The 14,010-nt window shown below is 36.3% G+C and overlaps 1 long non-coding RNA gene across 2 annotated transcripts in view; it reads right to left on the bottom strand.

The window, feature by feature from the left end:
- Positions 1-14,010, bottom strand: part of LOC134757174 (uncharacterized) — a 640,416-nt gene that overhangs the window by 17,080 nt on the left and 609,326 nt on the right. For both annotated transcript variants that reach the window (XR_010130868.1, XR_010130869.1), the window contains exons 4-5: positions 7,116-7,180; positions 2,785-2,842 (exon numbers count right to left, since the gene is read on the bottom strand). This is a non-coding gene — a long non-coding RNA (uncharacterized lncRNA). The remainder of the gene's footprint in view (positions 1-2,784; positions 2,843-7,115; positions 7,181-14,010) is intronic.

The following is a 14,010-nucleotide window of genomic DNA, read 5'->3' as shown; positions in this document are numbered from 1 at the left end:
TATTCATCTGAAGAAGTTAGATGAACAAAAACAGAGTAAACCCTCAAAAATTTAGGTTGAAAGAACAATAAAATTATAAAAAGAAATTAATGAAATAGAGGTTATTAAATGATTCAAAAAATCAAAGATGATACTTTGGAAATACTTGTGGAATAGATCAGTATCATACAAAATAAGTCAGTGGAAAGAAAAAAAACAAAGTCAAGAATCAAAATTCAGTCATAACTACTGACAATACAGGTAATAACAGGACCACATAAAAAACTTCATGAAATAAATGTAAAACTGATCTTTAAAGGATTTATTAATTTGTTATTTTTATTGACAAATCATTAAATTAAATTTATAGAGTATGAAATCATTTTTATATATGTATACAATATAGACTCTGCTATTATGATTAAATCATGCTACTATGATTAAATCATGCTAATCAAAATACTCATCACTTCGTTTTACATTTTTTGTGGTGCTATATTTGAAATTTACTCTGCTATTATTTCAAAATAAACAATGCATCATTATTATTGACTGTAGTCATCCTGCTTTGCAATAGATCTCAAAACATAGTTTTTCTGTAAAGCTGAAACTTTGTACCCTTTGACAAGTAATTCCCAATTCACTTGCCTCTCCCCTCCCCTGCTCCCAGCCCTTGGTAAACATCCTTCTACTCTCTACTTCTATGAATTCAACTTTTTTTAGATTTCACCTGTAAATGAAATCATACAGTATTAGTCTTTCTATGCCTACCTTATTTCTCCTTGCATAATGCCTTCCACATTCACTCATGTTGTCTCAGGTGACAGAATTTTGTTCTTTTTTAAGGCTGTGTTGTATTTCTCTACATATATGTACCACATTTTCTTTCTTCATTCATCCACTGATGAATATTTAGGTTGAGTTCATATCTTGGGTATTGTAACTAACTAATGTTACTATAAACGTGGGAGTGAAGATATCAATTTGACATATTGATTTCAGTTCCTTTGCTTATATTCCCAGAAGTGAGATGACTGGATCATGGAATTTCTATTTTTATTTTTGTGAGGAACCTCCATACCATTTTCCATACTGGCTACAATAATTTACATTATCACCTTCATTGTACAAGGATTACATTTTTTTTTCACATCCTCACCAACACTTACTATCTTCCATGTTTTTGATAAAAGCCAGTCTAACAGGTATGAGATAATATCTCATTGTGGTTTGGATCTTCATTTTCCTAATAATTGTGATGCTGAGAACTTTTTTAAATGAATCTGTTGGCTGTCGGCATGTTTTCTTTTGAGAAATGTCTGTTCAGGTTCTTTGCCATTTTTTTAAGTCAGGTTATTTGTTTTCTCATCATTGAGTTGTTTGAGTTCTTTATATATTTTGGATATTAACTACTTATCAGATATGTGATTTGTAAATATTTTTCCCACACTGTGATGTATCTCTTTACGTTGTTAATTGTTTTTATTTTTTTTTCTCTGTGCAGAAGCTTTTTAGTTAAATGCAATTATATTTCATCTATTTTTTCTTTTGTTGTCTCAGACTTCAGGGTCTTTTAAAAAAATCTTTGCCCAGGTGCGATGGCTCACGCCTGTAATCCCAGCACTTTGGGAAGCCAAGGCAGGTGGATCACCTGAGGTCAGGAGTTCAAGACCAGCCTGGCTAACATGGTAAAACCCCATCTCTACTAAAAATACAAAAATTAGCCAGGCATCGTGCTGGGTGCCTGTAATCCCAGCTACTCGGGAAGCTGAGGCGGGAGAATCACTTGAACCCAGGAGGCGGAGGTTGCAATGAGCCGAAATCATGCCATTGCACTCCAGCCTGGGTGACGAGAGCAAGACTCTGTCTAACAACAACACAAAAACTTTCTCATGTTGAAATCCATAAGCCCACAAGACTTTATAGGCTAGTTTTACAAAATATGCAAAAGCAGTAACACAAATATTACACTAAATAATTTAAGAATGATTTTTAAAATGGCACGTTTCTTTACTCCTATTTGAGTCTCTCACAACCTTAATATCAAAACTGGAATAGAGCCCTGGATCTAATTCCTTCGTGAATATAGATGCAAAAATTTCTTAACAAAACATTAGTATAGTATCTAAGTATATATAAAAAGTAATGAGATATTATTAACATACGGGGTTTATCTCAAAAATATGTGATTGAGTTTATATCAGAAAATTGTTCAATATAATTAAACCATATTTTTAATTTTAAATCAGAAAAATTATTCAATAAAAGAGAATCTTAATCTTCCTTTACAATGCCACCATAATTGAATTAGTCAACTAGGTCAACCATCTAGGGTTCATTCTTGATTATCTTTTTACCACAACACAGCAAACTATTCACCAAATCCTAAAATTTCAATTTTTACATATTGCTGCAATTGATCATTACCTCCCCATTTTCTCTGCTAATTCATTAATTCTTTTCCCCTTCATGGGTAACTGCTCTACTTATTTTCCCATCAGTTCTGTTGTTCACATTCTCATTGTTCGTGTCTATGTCCTTAAATTATTTATGTATTACTTGAAATTGTTTAGTAGTTTTCCAAAACCACAAAGACAGTATGTAATTTCCTTCATAGTGGAAACTGCTAAATTAGCAGTTTCCAACGTTTTTGGAACCAGGGACTGTTTCATGGAAAACAACTTTTCCACAGACCAGAGTCAGTGGGAATGGTTTTGAGTTTATTCAAGTGCATTACATTTATTGTGTGCTTTATTTCTATTATTATTACATTGTAATATATAATGAAGTAATTATACAACTCACCATAATGTGGAATCAGTGGGAGCCCTGAGCTTGTTTTCCTCCAACGAGACAGTCCCATCTGGGGTAATGGGAGACAATGACAGATCATCAGGCATTATATTTTCATAAGGAGCACACAACCTAGATCTCTTGCATGCACAGCTCACAATAGTTTGTGCTCCTATGAGAATCTAATAATGTGCTGCTAATCTGACAGGAAGTGGAGCTCAGGTGGTAATATAAACATTAGGGAGAGGCTGTAAATACATAAAAAGCTTTCCTGTTTCACCCTCTGCTCACCCCCTGCTGTGCGGCAGCCTGGTTACTAACAGGCCATGGACTGGTATGGGTTTGGGGACCCCCTGGTCTAAACTATGCCTGGTATTTCTGTTTTTTAGGCCATAATGTGTTACTATTAACCTCTTCCTCAAGTTATAACACTGGAGGTTGTTAGAACTAAATTAGCTACTATATTAAAAATGCTATACAATGTGTAATTTGTGCCTGGCATTGTCATAAATTTCAGCAATATGAAAATATACTATTATCTAATATACTCAGGATCTCATGCGGAAACATCTCAAGTGACTCTTTCTATATTGCAGATATGTGATATCTTCACACATTCTGACTTCGGTGCAGCAAAGCTGTACTTAATTTTTGTCACGAAATGCCACTGAAATGTTTGTCTATGGTTATAAATTTTAGTTGATTAAACAACTTGTGTTTTCCAAAATTCCTATATTTTTTCTTCTTTATGAATATTTGAACATGTCTGTTTTCTTCATTATATTATTAATTCTGAAATCACAAGGGAAAAAAACTTACTTTTTAAGCCAGCATAGTATTGTGTAATAATTTTTTTCTACACAATTTTGTAGTAAGTGTTTATTTACTTCAAGTGTATGTTATTTATTTAAAGCTAGATTCTATAAGGATTTCTTGACTGGAGATGTTTAATAAATTTCACTTAGCTCAAGGCATGAGGATACCATTTTTACAATGAGTTAGCATTGTGCTTGACATATTCATTGTAAGTGTTCTTGGCTAATTGATTGATTAATAACATAAAAAGTAATTCAGTAGTCAATTGGTCTATACAAGGTAACAAAAGCTCAAGACATTTTCAGCATTATTAAAAAATAATATAACTGAGAATATCCTTTCCCAGGGTTTATAATCATGAAATGTCATATGATGTAGGTATTACAGTTAAGATATTTTTGTATAGAAACAATAAATTGGGTTATGTGTCCACAAAAAACCTTTCCTATCTTTTTCTAGGTAAAAAGAGAAGCTTGAAAATTGATCTCTGGGGATGCAGAGGTGAGCTAGATAGAAAATAAAAGGATGTTGATATCACTATTGCCTGTAGCAGAAATGTCACAGAGTAGCTATGACTCTGCCATATAACCTAACCTTTCTCTGTACCAGCCATTTATTTCTTTAATTTCTTGACAATAGAATGGTGCACTTTTCTTAGTTTAAATTAGAAATGTCTTCTAGACATGTATCTTCATTGTGACCTCCTGTATACGGTTCAGGGATTTTGCTGCTCAGATACTTAATGGAATCTCTGAAAGTCTGTAAAATATAGTACCTATAGATAGAGTAGTGTTAGGCATAATATAATCATTTCCATTTAAACACGTATTTCTTTTGTAAAGTTATGCATATCCTTATATTTACACTGTAAAAACATACTGTACTGAAATGATAACTTCTGGAATGAATTATATGCAATGTTAGCCATGCTATTTGTATATGTACAGTAGAAAGCAAACATTACAAAGCCATCTCTCATGAAATCACACACATCTTCGAATGACAAAAACATTTATTATTTGTCCATTTGGACACAATTTTTAAAAATCTATCATAGGCAAAAACATTTGAATCTGTCCTCTCTACCTATAATCTCGGATCATATGTTCTTTTTCTAGCATCACTAAAGATAACTAATGTCTGTGCTCTCTTATTCTCCTGTTTTTAGTGCATTTTGCTTGAAAACACATTACTCTGAAAGTTGTATCAAGCAGATGTTTTGATCTGAATCATCATTTATCCTTAATTTTTAAATAAAAGGACATACTTCTTGCTAAAAGGATTTGGGGCATCAAGTAGGCACAGGAAACTTTTTGGAAGCCAGCTTGTAATACACTGGACATTTTAGTGTCTTTAAAAGCAGACTTAGTTGTTTTGTTTTTTCTTTGTCCTTTTTAAAGAGTGATGTAAAAAAAAGTGTGGTAATAAGTATCTCTATTTTAAATCCACCTACAAAGCAAAAACCATATGTACAAAGAACTAGAGGGTGAAAACAATATATTTTTTACTTTTAATCACTGACTTTTTCTAATGTTAAACATTATTTCTTATACTTACTGTTGCTTTGAGAAAGATTGAAACACATAACTATGCCTGTTATTGTCAACACTGGGCTATATAGTTACTTAGAATGAGATGTAACATTGAATTATACTTTATATTCACTTATCATGGCTATAGTTCTCCTTCCATTTAGTGAAAGTACTGCCTATTTTCTTCAAATTTATGAATTGATTGATTACATTGTGATAAATTACAAGAAAGATGACAGGTTATTTGATTTAGAATATGGGTTTTTAATATTTAACATGATTTCTGTCAGATATTTTTCTGTGTTGGTAAAGTGATACCTGTCTCTAAATTAAAACATTTGTTATTCTTATTTCCTTTTTTCCTTATACTTCAGAAAGGAAAGCTGTAGTATTTTTCTGCAGAATACATCAGACACCTGTTCAGTGTAAAATTATAGTTGCTTTTGTTGTTAAGACTAACAATAGCTAGTGGGAATGTAATTAAGGGAAATATAACACACATATTATTTTGCCTTTCAATTTCTAAATACAAAAAGTGTTCCATCAACCTACAAAATAAATAAACAGCTTCATAAATTTAAAAATTACGGGGACATATTTTAGCAATATTATTTTAGATATTTGTCTAAGTTATGGCAAAACTATGAAGAACCAAGAGAAAAGTAAATGTTTTGTTGACAAGAAGAGATTTTAAAAAGCTGAGAGTGGTGCAAATTAAGAGGAATGAAATAGTTTTGGTAATTTTGAGTAAGTGATATAAACTAAGTATATAATATTATTCCTAAATTACATTCCTACATATATAAATCAACATGTACACAGAAAAAAATGAAAATTTAAATATATAAATATTTATATTTCAAGTGAATGAGTTATTAAGTCATGTAAAATAAACACTTTTTGAATAAACTATGGCATGCTTATATTTTATAAATTTTCAATGAAAGAAAACTAGTCTAAATTTAGGTTTGATTGAAAATGTCCCTAAATCTTAAATGAAAATTTATTATCAGCTTTATGTTACCTGAGAGCAAATTACTTTCTCTAAATTACTGTTGTACTTGGTTTGGTTGTTGAAATATTTTTTCCCATGTAACTCTTTTTGATACTCGTTTTCATCTGCCTATTTCTCCCTAACATCAACAAGAAATCTATATCTGAATTATTTTCTTTTACTGATCTTTTATGTAGGTAAAAAAATGTAGGTAAAAAAAAATAAGTTGATAAAGTGTGATTGCCTGGATACTGATTATATTTTTTGAATGAAGGACTTATATGTATGTATTCATAGGCACGTTTATTTATATGCACATGATATATGTATTTACATGTCTATCTATTTGAAATTTTAAATAACTCCTCTAATTTTTCAAAATAACAAGTTTTTTTTTCACCATTTAAGTTCTTTGCAATTTACACACTATTACACAACTTTTCAAGATAGGAACTTTGGAGGAAATCTGACTGGAACATGTGTCCCTAAAGCAGGAATAAACAGTTTGTTCTCTGTGAAACCCATAGCATCAGCGTTATAGTTCAAACTTGAAAATGTTAGTATTTTAATGATATTTTGAATTTCATCAAGGCTACATACTCATTAAAGGTCTTTTTAAAGATAGACTATTTGAGAAATCATATTATACAGAACTGTTAGAAGTCCCAGTGGTTTAATGTTAAATTGAAAGATTAGCATATGTAAAGTATATAAAGTTTAAGCTTTTATTGATATTTTGCTCTATTCTCTATAGCAAAAATGTTGTCAGTTTTTTATGCATAATCGAACTATAAACATTAAAACTTAAAATTCTAACATTGTTTACATGAAAGCCAAGGCAGCAGTCTTTAGAGTGGACTTGACCACCATGTCAAGTATAGATTTGCTCAATGGTTTAAAGATATTCACTGATGATCCTGTATTAGTCCATTCTCATGCTGCTAATAAAGATATACTCAATACAGTTTAATTTATAAAGAAAAGAGACTTAATTGACTTACAGTTTTGCATGGCTGAGGGGGTCTCAGGAAACTTACAATCATGGTGGAAGGGGAAGCAAACACGTCTTTCGTCACATGGCAGCAGGAGAGAGAAGGAAAGGATTAGCAAAGACGGGGGAAAGTCCCTTATAAAACCATCATCAGATCTTGTGAGAACTCACTCTTTATCATGACAACAGCATGACAATAACTGCCCCCATGATTCAATTGCCTCCCACCAGGTCCCTCAAATGACACATGGGGATAATGAAAATTACAGTTTAAAATGAGATTTGGGTAGACACACAGCCAAACCATATTATTCCCCCACTGGCCCCTCCCAAATCTCATGTCCTCACATTTCAAAACATAATCATGCCTTCCCAACAGTTCCCCAAAGTCTTAATTCATTCCAGTATTAAGCTAAAAGTGAAAGAAGTCCAAAGTCTCATCTCAGACAAGGCAAGTCCCTTCTGCCTATGAGCCTGTAAAAACAAAAGCAAGTTAGTTAGTTACTTCCTAGATACAAAGAGGATACTGTCATTGAATAAATATACCCTTATCAAATGGGAGAAATTGAACAAAACAAATGGGCTACAGGTCTCATGCAAGTCCAAAATCCAAGAAGGTAGTCATTAAACCTCAAAGTTCCAATGTGATCTCCGTTTACTCCATGTCTCACATCCAGGTCATGCTGATGCAAGAGGTGGAATCTCATGGCCTTGGGCAGCTCTGCCCCTCTGGCTTTGCAGAATTAAGCTCCACCCCCACCCCCCTGCCCACCAGCTGTTTTCACAACTTGCATTGAGTTCAAACTCAACGTAGCTTTTCGAGACACACGGTGCAAGCTGTTGGTGCATCTACCATTCTGGGTTCTGGAGAAGAGTGGCTTTTTTCTCACAGCTCAACTAGGTAGTGCCCTATGGGGGCTCTGACTCCACATTTTCTTTCTATACTGACTGAGCAAAGGTTCTCCATGAGGGCTCTGCCCCTGCAGGAGACTTCTGCCTGGACATTCAGGCATTTGCATACATCCTCTGAAATCTAAGCAGAGGTTCCCAAACCTCAATTCTTGACTTCTCTGCAGCCGCAGGCTTAACTTCATGTGGAAACTGCCAAGGCTTGGGGCCTGCACCCTCTGAAGCCATGGCCTAAGTTGTACCTTGACCCTTTTCAGGTATCACTGGAGCAGCTAGGATGCAAGGCACAAAATCTCAAGACTGCACAAAACAGTGGGACCAGGGGCCCAGCTCACAAAATCATGATTTCCTCCTAGGCCTCAGGGCCTGTAATGAGAGGGATTGCCATGTCAGAGGAAAGGTCTCTGACATGCCCTGGACACCATTGTCTTGATGATTAGCATTTGGTTTCTAGTTACTTATGCAAATGTGTGCAGCTGGCTTGACTATCTCCACCAACAAAAATGGGCTTTTCTTTTCTACTGTATCATCAGGCTGAAAGTTTTCCAAAATTTTATTCTCTGTCGTCTCTTGAATGCTTCACTGCTTATAAATTTTATCCACCATATACTGTAAATCATCTCTCTCAGGTTCAAAGTTCCACAGATCTCTAGAGCGGGGGCAAAATGCTGCCAGTCTCCTTGCATAGCAAGATTGACCTTTACTCCAGTTCCAGACAAGTTCTTCATCTTCATCTGAGAACACTTCAGCCTGTACTTCATTGTTTATATCACTATCAGCAATTTGGTCAAAGCCATTCAACAAGTCTCTGGGAAGTTCCAAACCTTCCCACATCTTTCTGTCTTCTGAGCCCTGCAAGTCTCCGGGAAGCTACAAAATTTCCCACATTTTTCTCTCTTCTTCTGAGCCCTCCAAACTGTTCAAACTTCTGCCTTTTACCCAGTTTCAAAGTCACTTCTACATTTTCTGGTATCCTTACAGCAGCACCTCACTTTACCATTACCAATTTACTGTATTCGTCCATTCTCATGCTGCTAGTAAAGAAAAACCCAAGATGGAGTAATTTATAAAGAAAAGAGGTTTAATTGCCTCACAGTTCCATATGGCTGGTGATATGGTTTGGCTCTGTGTCCCCATCCAAATCTCATCTTTAATTGTACTCTTATTATTACCACATGTTGTGAGAAGGACCCACTGGGGGATAATTTGAATCATGGGAGAAGTTTCCCCCATACTGTTCTCCTCATAGTGAATATGTCTCAAGAGATCTGATGGTTTTATCAGGGGTTTCCACTTTTGCATCTTCCTCATTTTTTCTTGCTGCCATCATGTAAGAAGTGCCTTTCACCTCCCATAAAGATTCTGAAGCCTCCCTAGCCATGTGGAACTGTAAGTCCAATTAAACTTGTTTTCTTCCCAGTCTCTGGTATGTTTTTATCAGCAGCATGAAAACAGGCTAATACAGTAAATTGTTACCAGGAGTAGGGTGTTGCCCAAAAGATATCTGAAAATGTGGAAGGCACTTTGCAACTGGGTAATAGGTAGAGGCTGGAACAGTTTGGAGGGCTCAAAAGAAGACAGAAAAATATAGGAAACTTTGGAACTTCTTAGAGGCTTATAAAATGGTTTTGACAAAAATGCTGATAATGATATGATATGGACAATGAAATGCAGGCTGAGGTCTCAGATGGAGATGAGAAACTTCTTGGGAACTAGAGCAAAGGTGACTCTTGTTAAGTTTAGCACAGAGACTGATGGCATTTTGCCCCTGCCCTAGAGATTTGTGAATCTATGATCTTGAGAGAGATGATTTAAGGTAACTGGCAGAAGAAATTTCTAACCAGCAAAGTATTCAAGATGTGACTTGGGTTCTGTTAAAGGCATTCAGTTTTAAAAGGAAAGCAGAGCATAAAAGTTCAGAAAATTTGCAGCCTGATAATGCAATAGAAAAGAAAATCTCATTTTCTGAGGAGAAATTTAAGCCAACTGCAGATATTTGCATAAGTAATGAGGAGCTGAATGTTAATCCCAAAGAAAATGGAAAATATCTTCAGGACATGTCAGAGAACTTTGTGCCAGCTGCTCCCATCACAGACCCGTAGATCTAGGAGGAAAAAAATGGTTTTGTGACAGGGCCCAGGGTCCCCATACTGTGTGCAGTCTAGGGACTTGGTGCCCTGTGTCTCAGCCACTCCAGCCATGGCTGAAAGGGGCCAATGTAGAGCTCAGGCTGTGGGTTCAGAGGGTGCAAGACCCAAGCCTTGGCAGCTTCCATGTGGGGTTGAGCCTGCAGGTGCACAGAAGTCAAGAATTGGAGTTTGGGAACCTCCGCCTAGATTTTAGAAGATGTATGGAAACACTTGGCTACCCAGGCAGAATTTTGTTGCAGGGGCAGAGCTCTCACGGAAAACCTCTGCTAGGGCAGTGCAGAAGGGAAATCTGGGCTTGGAGCACCCATACAGAGCCCCTACTGGGACACTGCCTAGTGGAACTGTGAGAAGAGGGCCACAGTCCTCCAGACTCCAGAATGGTGGATCCAAGTACAGGTTGTACCGTGTGCCTGAAAAAGCAACAGACACTCAATGCCAGCCCAAGAAAGCAGCCTGGAGGCAGGCTATACCTTGAAAAGCCACAGGGGCAGAGCTGCGCAAGACCATGGGAACACACCCCTCGCAACAGTGTGACCTGAATGTGAGACCTGGAGTCAAAGGAGATCATTTCAGAACTTTAAAATTTGACTACCTCACTGGATTTCTGACTCGCATGGACCCTGTAACGCCTTTGTCTTGGCCAACGTCTCGCATTTGGAATGGCTGTGTTTACCCAATACCTGTACCTCCATTGCATCTAGGAAGTAACTAGCCTGCTGTTGACTTTACAGGCTCATAGTCAGAAGGGACTTGCCTTGTCTCAGATGAGACTTTTAACTGTAAACTTTTGGGTTAATGCTGAAATAAGTTAAGACTTTGGGGGACTGTTGGGAAGGCATGATTGGTTTTGAAATGTGAGGACATGAGATTTGGAGGGGTCTGGGCGGGATGATATGGTTTGGCTCTGTGTGCCAACCCAAATCTCATCTTGAATGGTACTCCCATAATTCTCATGTGTTGTGGGAGGGAGCCGGTGGGAGATTATTCAAATCATGGGGTCAGTTTCTCCCATAATGTTCTCATGGTAGGTAATAAGTCTCACCAGATCTGATGGTTTTATCAGAAGTTTCTGTTTTTGCATCTTCCTCATTTTCCCTTTCTGCCACCATGTAAAAAGTGTCTTTCACTTCCCACCATGATTCAGAGGCCTCCCCAGCCACGTGAAATTGTAAGTCCAATTAAAACTTTTTTCTCCCCAGTCTTGGGTATGTCTTTATCAACACTGTGAAAATGAACTAATACAGCTGGAGAGGCCTCAGAAAATTTACAATCACGTTGGAGGGGCAGCAAACATGTCCTTCTTCCCATGGAGGCAGGAAAGAGAAAGATGAGTGAAGGCCAGGGTAAAGCCCCTTATGAGATTTGGGTGGGGACACAAACAAACCCACATCAGTTCCTATTTCTAAAGAGAATGCTATAATTTTTCTTTCATAATTCATCATGACTAGCCAGTGAAGCCCCTAGATCAAGCAATCTTTTTGATCAAGTTTGTAACATGCCACAAATGAGCCAAACACATTTGGGCTACAGCTCATGACCCCTTCTGATTTCAGTATCACTCTTTGGATGTGATTTCATTCTGCTGGCCCGTGTGGCAGCTGTGATATTCATCATCACAAAATGTTGTCTGTTTCATTTCTGAAAGTTTTATAAAATAGGAAAGAAGACAAAAAGAGATTAGTCGTACTGAAGGCCTGATGCTGAGGGGCCTTCCAAATGGGAATCTTCCAGTTTATTCCAGTATGCAGAGGTTGAGATGAAGCATTCCCTTCCTCCTGGGACAAAACATCTTTTCAAAACTTACCTTATTAAGTCAAAGTTTGTTTTCCTGAAATTTAGTGCTCATTTAAAAGTTAGAAATATTCTATGTCAAACAAAGATTTTAAAGCTAGGGCCAGGCGCAGTGGCTCACACCTGTATCCCAGCACTGTGGGAGGCCAATGTAGGTGAATCACCTGAGGTCAGGAGTTTGAGAACAGCCTGGCCAATCTGGCAAAACCCTGTCTCTACTGAAAATACAAAAAAATTAGCCAGGCATGGTGACTCATGCCTGTAGTTCCCGCTGCTTGGGATGAGGCACCAGAATCGCTTGAACCAGGGAGCCAGAGGTTGTGCCACTGCACTCCAGCCTGGGCAATAAAGCGAGTCTCCATCTCAAAAAAAAAGAAAAGAAAAAAAAATCTATTTATTTTCAAGCTAGGAAAAATAAAAATAATATGTACCCTCCCGCCAAATTAAAATTCTGTTAAATGTGCTAAAACTACATACATAATTTTTACTGATAAATTATATCACATTTATTCCTGTCACTTATACAATTTTCAGGAAAAAAATGATTTTTTACATAAGACATTATGTAACTGTGTATACTGAATAGTTATGTTGAAATTACCTTTTTACATATGATGTCTACATATTCATTATATTTTTTAATCAATATAACATTCAAAGTTAACCTCAGGGAAAAAAATGATAAACATAATAATAACACATACTAAATCAATAACACAATAAATCAGTGACAGATTTGAAACAATAAAAACAAATCAGTATACTTCATATATACTTAGATTCTTTTCCAATAAGCAATATCTTCATAATGACACTAAATCAATAGTTAGCAAATAGATAACTTTGTGCCACCTGAATATCAAATTAGGTAGAGTATGATGAAAGTAAGTTTCCAATTATATATTAGATAGACATGGTGGAGTTAAGGTTATTTTGTGGGACCAGAGACCCTCCATATGAATATGTTCACTGCAGAGGCCAGAGATCACTTCTGCTGTGAGAAAAGTGTATCATGTGTTTGTACATTGTGTGTGCAGAGGTCTTGGGTATTTTTGCTCAAGACTATGTTTTAAAGTAAGGTAGGAGGCAAGACTCAACACCATAGGTGGGGTTTGTACTTGACCAACTTGAAGACTAGCTGAAACAGAGAAGTGGCAAACACACCTTCTCGATAAGACATGTCAACCAGTGCCATGTCAGTTCATCATTTTCATGGTAACACCTGGAGGTTAGTGCCCCTTTCTGTGAAAATGACCCAATGATCTAGAAGTTACCATTTTTTTCTATCCTATCATCTAATCTTCCTCTTAATTTTCATGTAATTAAAAGTGGATATGAATATGACTGAAAAATTGCCCCTGAGCTGCTACTCTGGGCACACTGCCTATAGAGTAGCCCTGATCTGCAAAACAAAGTACCTCTGCTACTTCTGTACACTACTGTTTCAATAAAAATTTCTGTCTCACACTACCAGCCCACCCTTGATTATTTTCTGGGCAGAGCCAAGAAACCTCCTGTGCTAAGCCCCAGTTTTTGGGCTTGTCTTCCCAGCATCACAAGGATGCTTATATTCAAAAATGCCTAGGCATATAGAAAGATGTTGTCCCTCTAGAATAAAGGAAGAAATTATTTGCTTGTGTCCAATATAAAAGGGTAAGTTTCTTAAAGTTAGGGTTCCTCAGTGTGACACAAGTCCACTGTGCATACAGCACCTGCTTTAGCCTCTTGCTTCACCACTGTGGTAGCCAAGGAGGAAATATATTAGTTTTCTAATACTGCACAAAAAATTACCACAAACTTAGTACTTAAGACAACATGAATGTGTTACATTACAGTATTATCTTAAGTTGATTGATTGTTTGTTACTGCTTAAGCTAGTGGTGATGGTAAGAATTGCTTCTTTGGGCCTAGTCAAATAGGAATGATAGGATTCCAGAAAAGCAGAGGTTAGAAGGTAATAGTTAACCTTCAGTGGCAAGACAAATGTAATAATCATCAGTAGATAGCTCAGCTTTCAGAACCCTTGTGTTGTTTTTCTAACATGAAATGAGAATT

This window comes from Gorilla gorilla, chromosome 15 (genome assembly GCF_029281585.2).
Source record: "Gorilla gorilla gorilla isolate KB3781 chromosome 15, NHGRI_mGorGor1-v2.1_pri, whole genome shotgun sequence".
Taxonomy (NCBI): domain Eukaryota; kingdom Metazoa; phylum Chordata; class Mammalia; order Primates; family Hominidae; genus Gorilla; species Gorilla gorilla.
The sequence above is the reverse complement of the archived record's forward strand: the minus strand, read 5'-3'. Positions and strand labels throughout refer to the sequence as shown.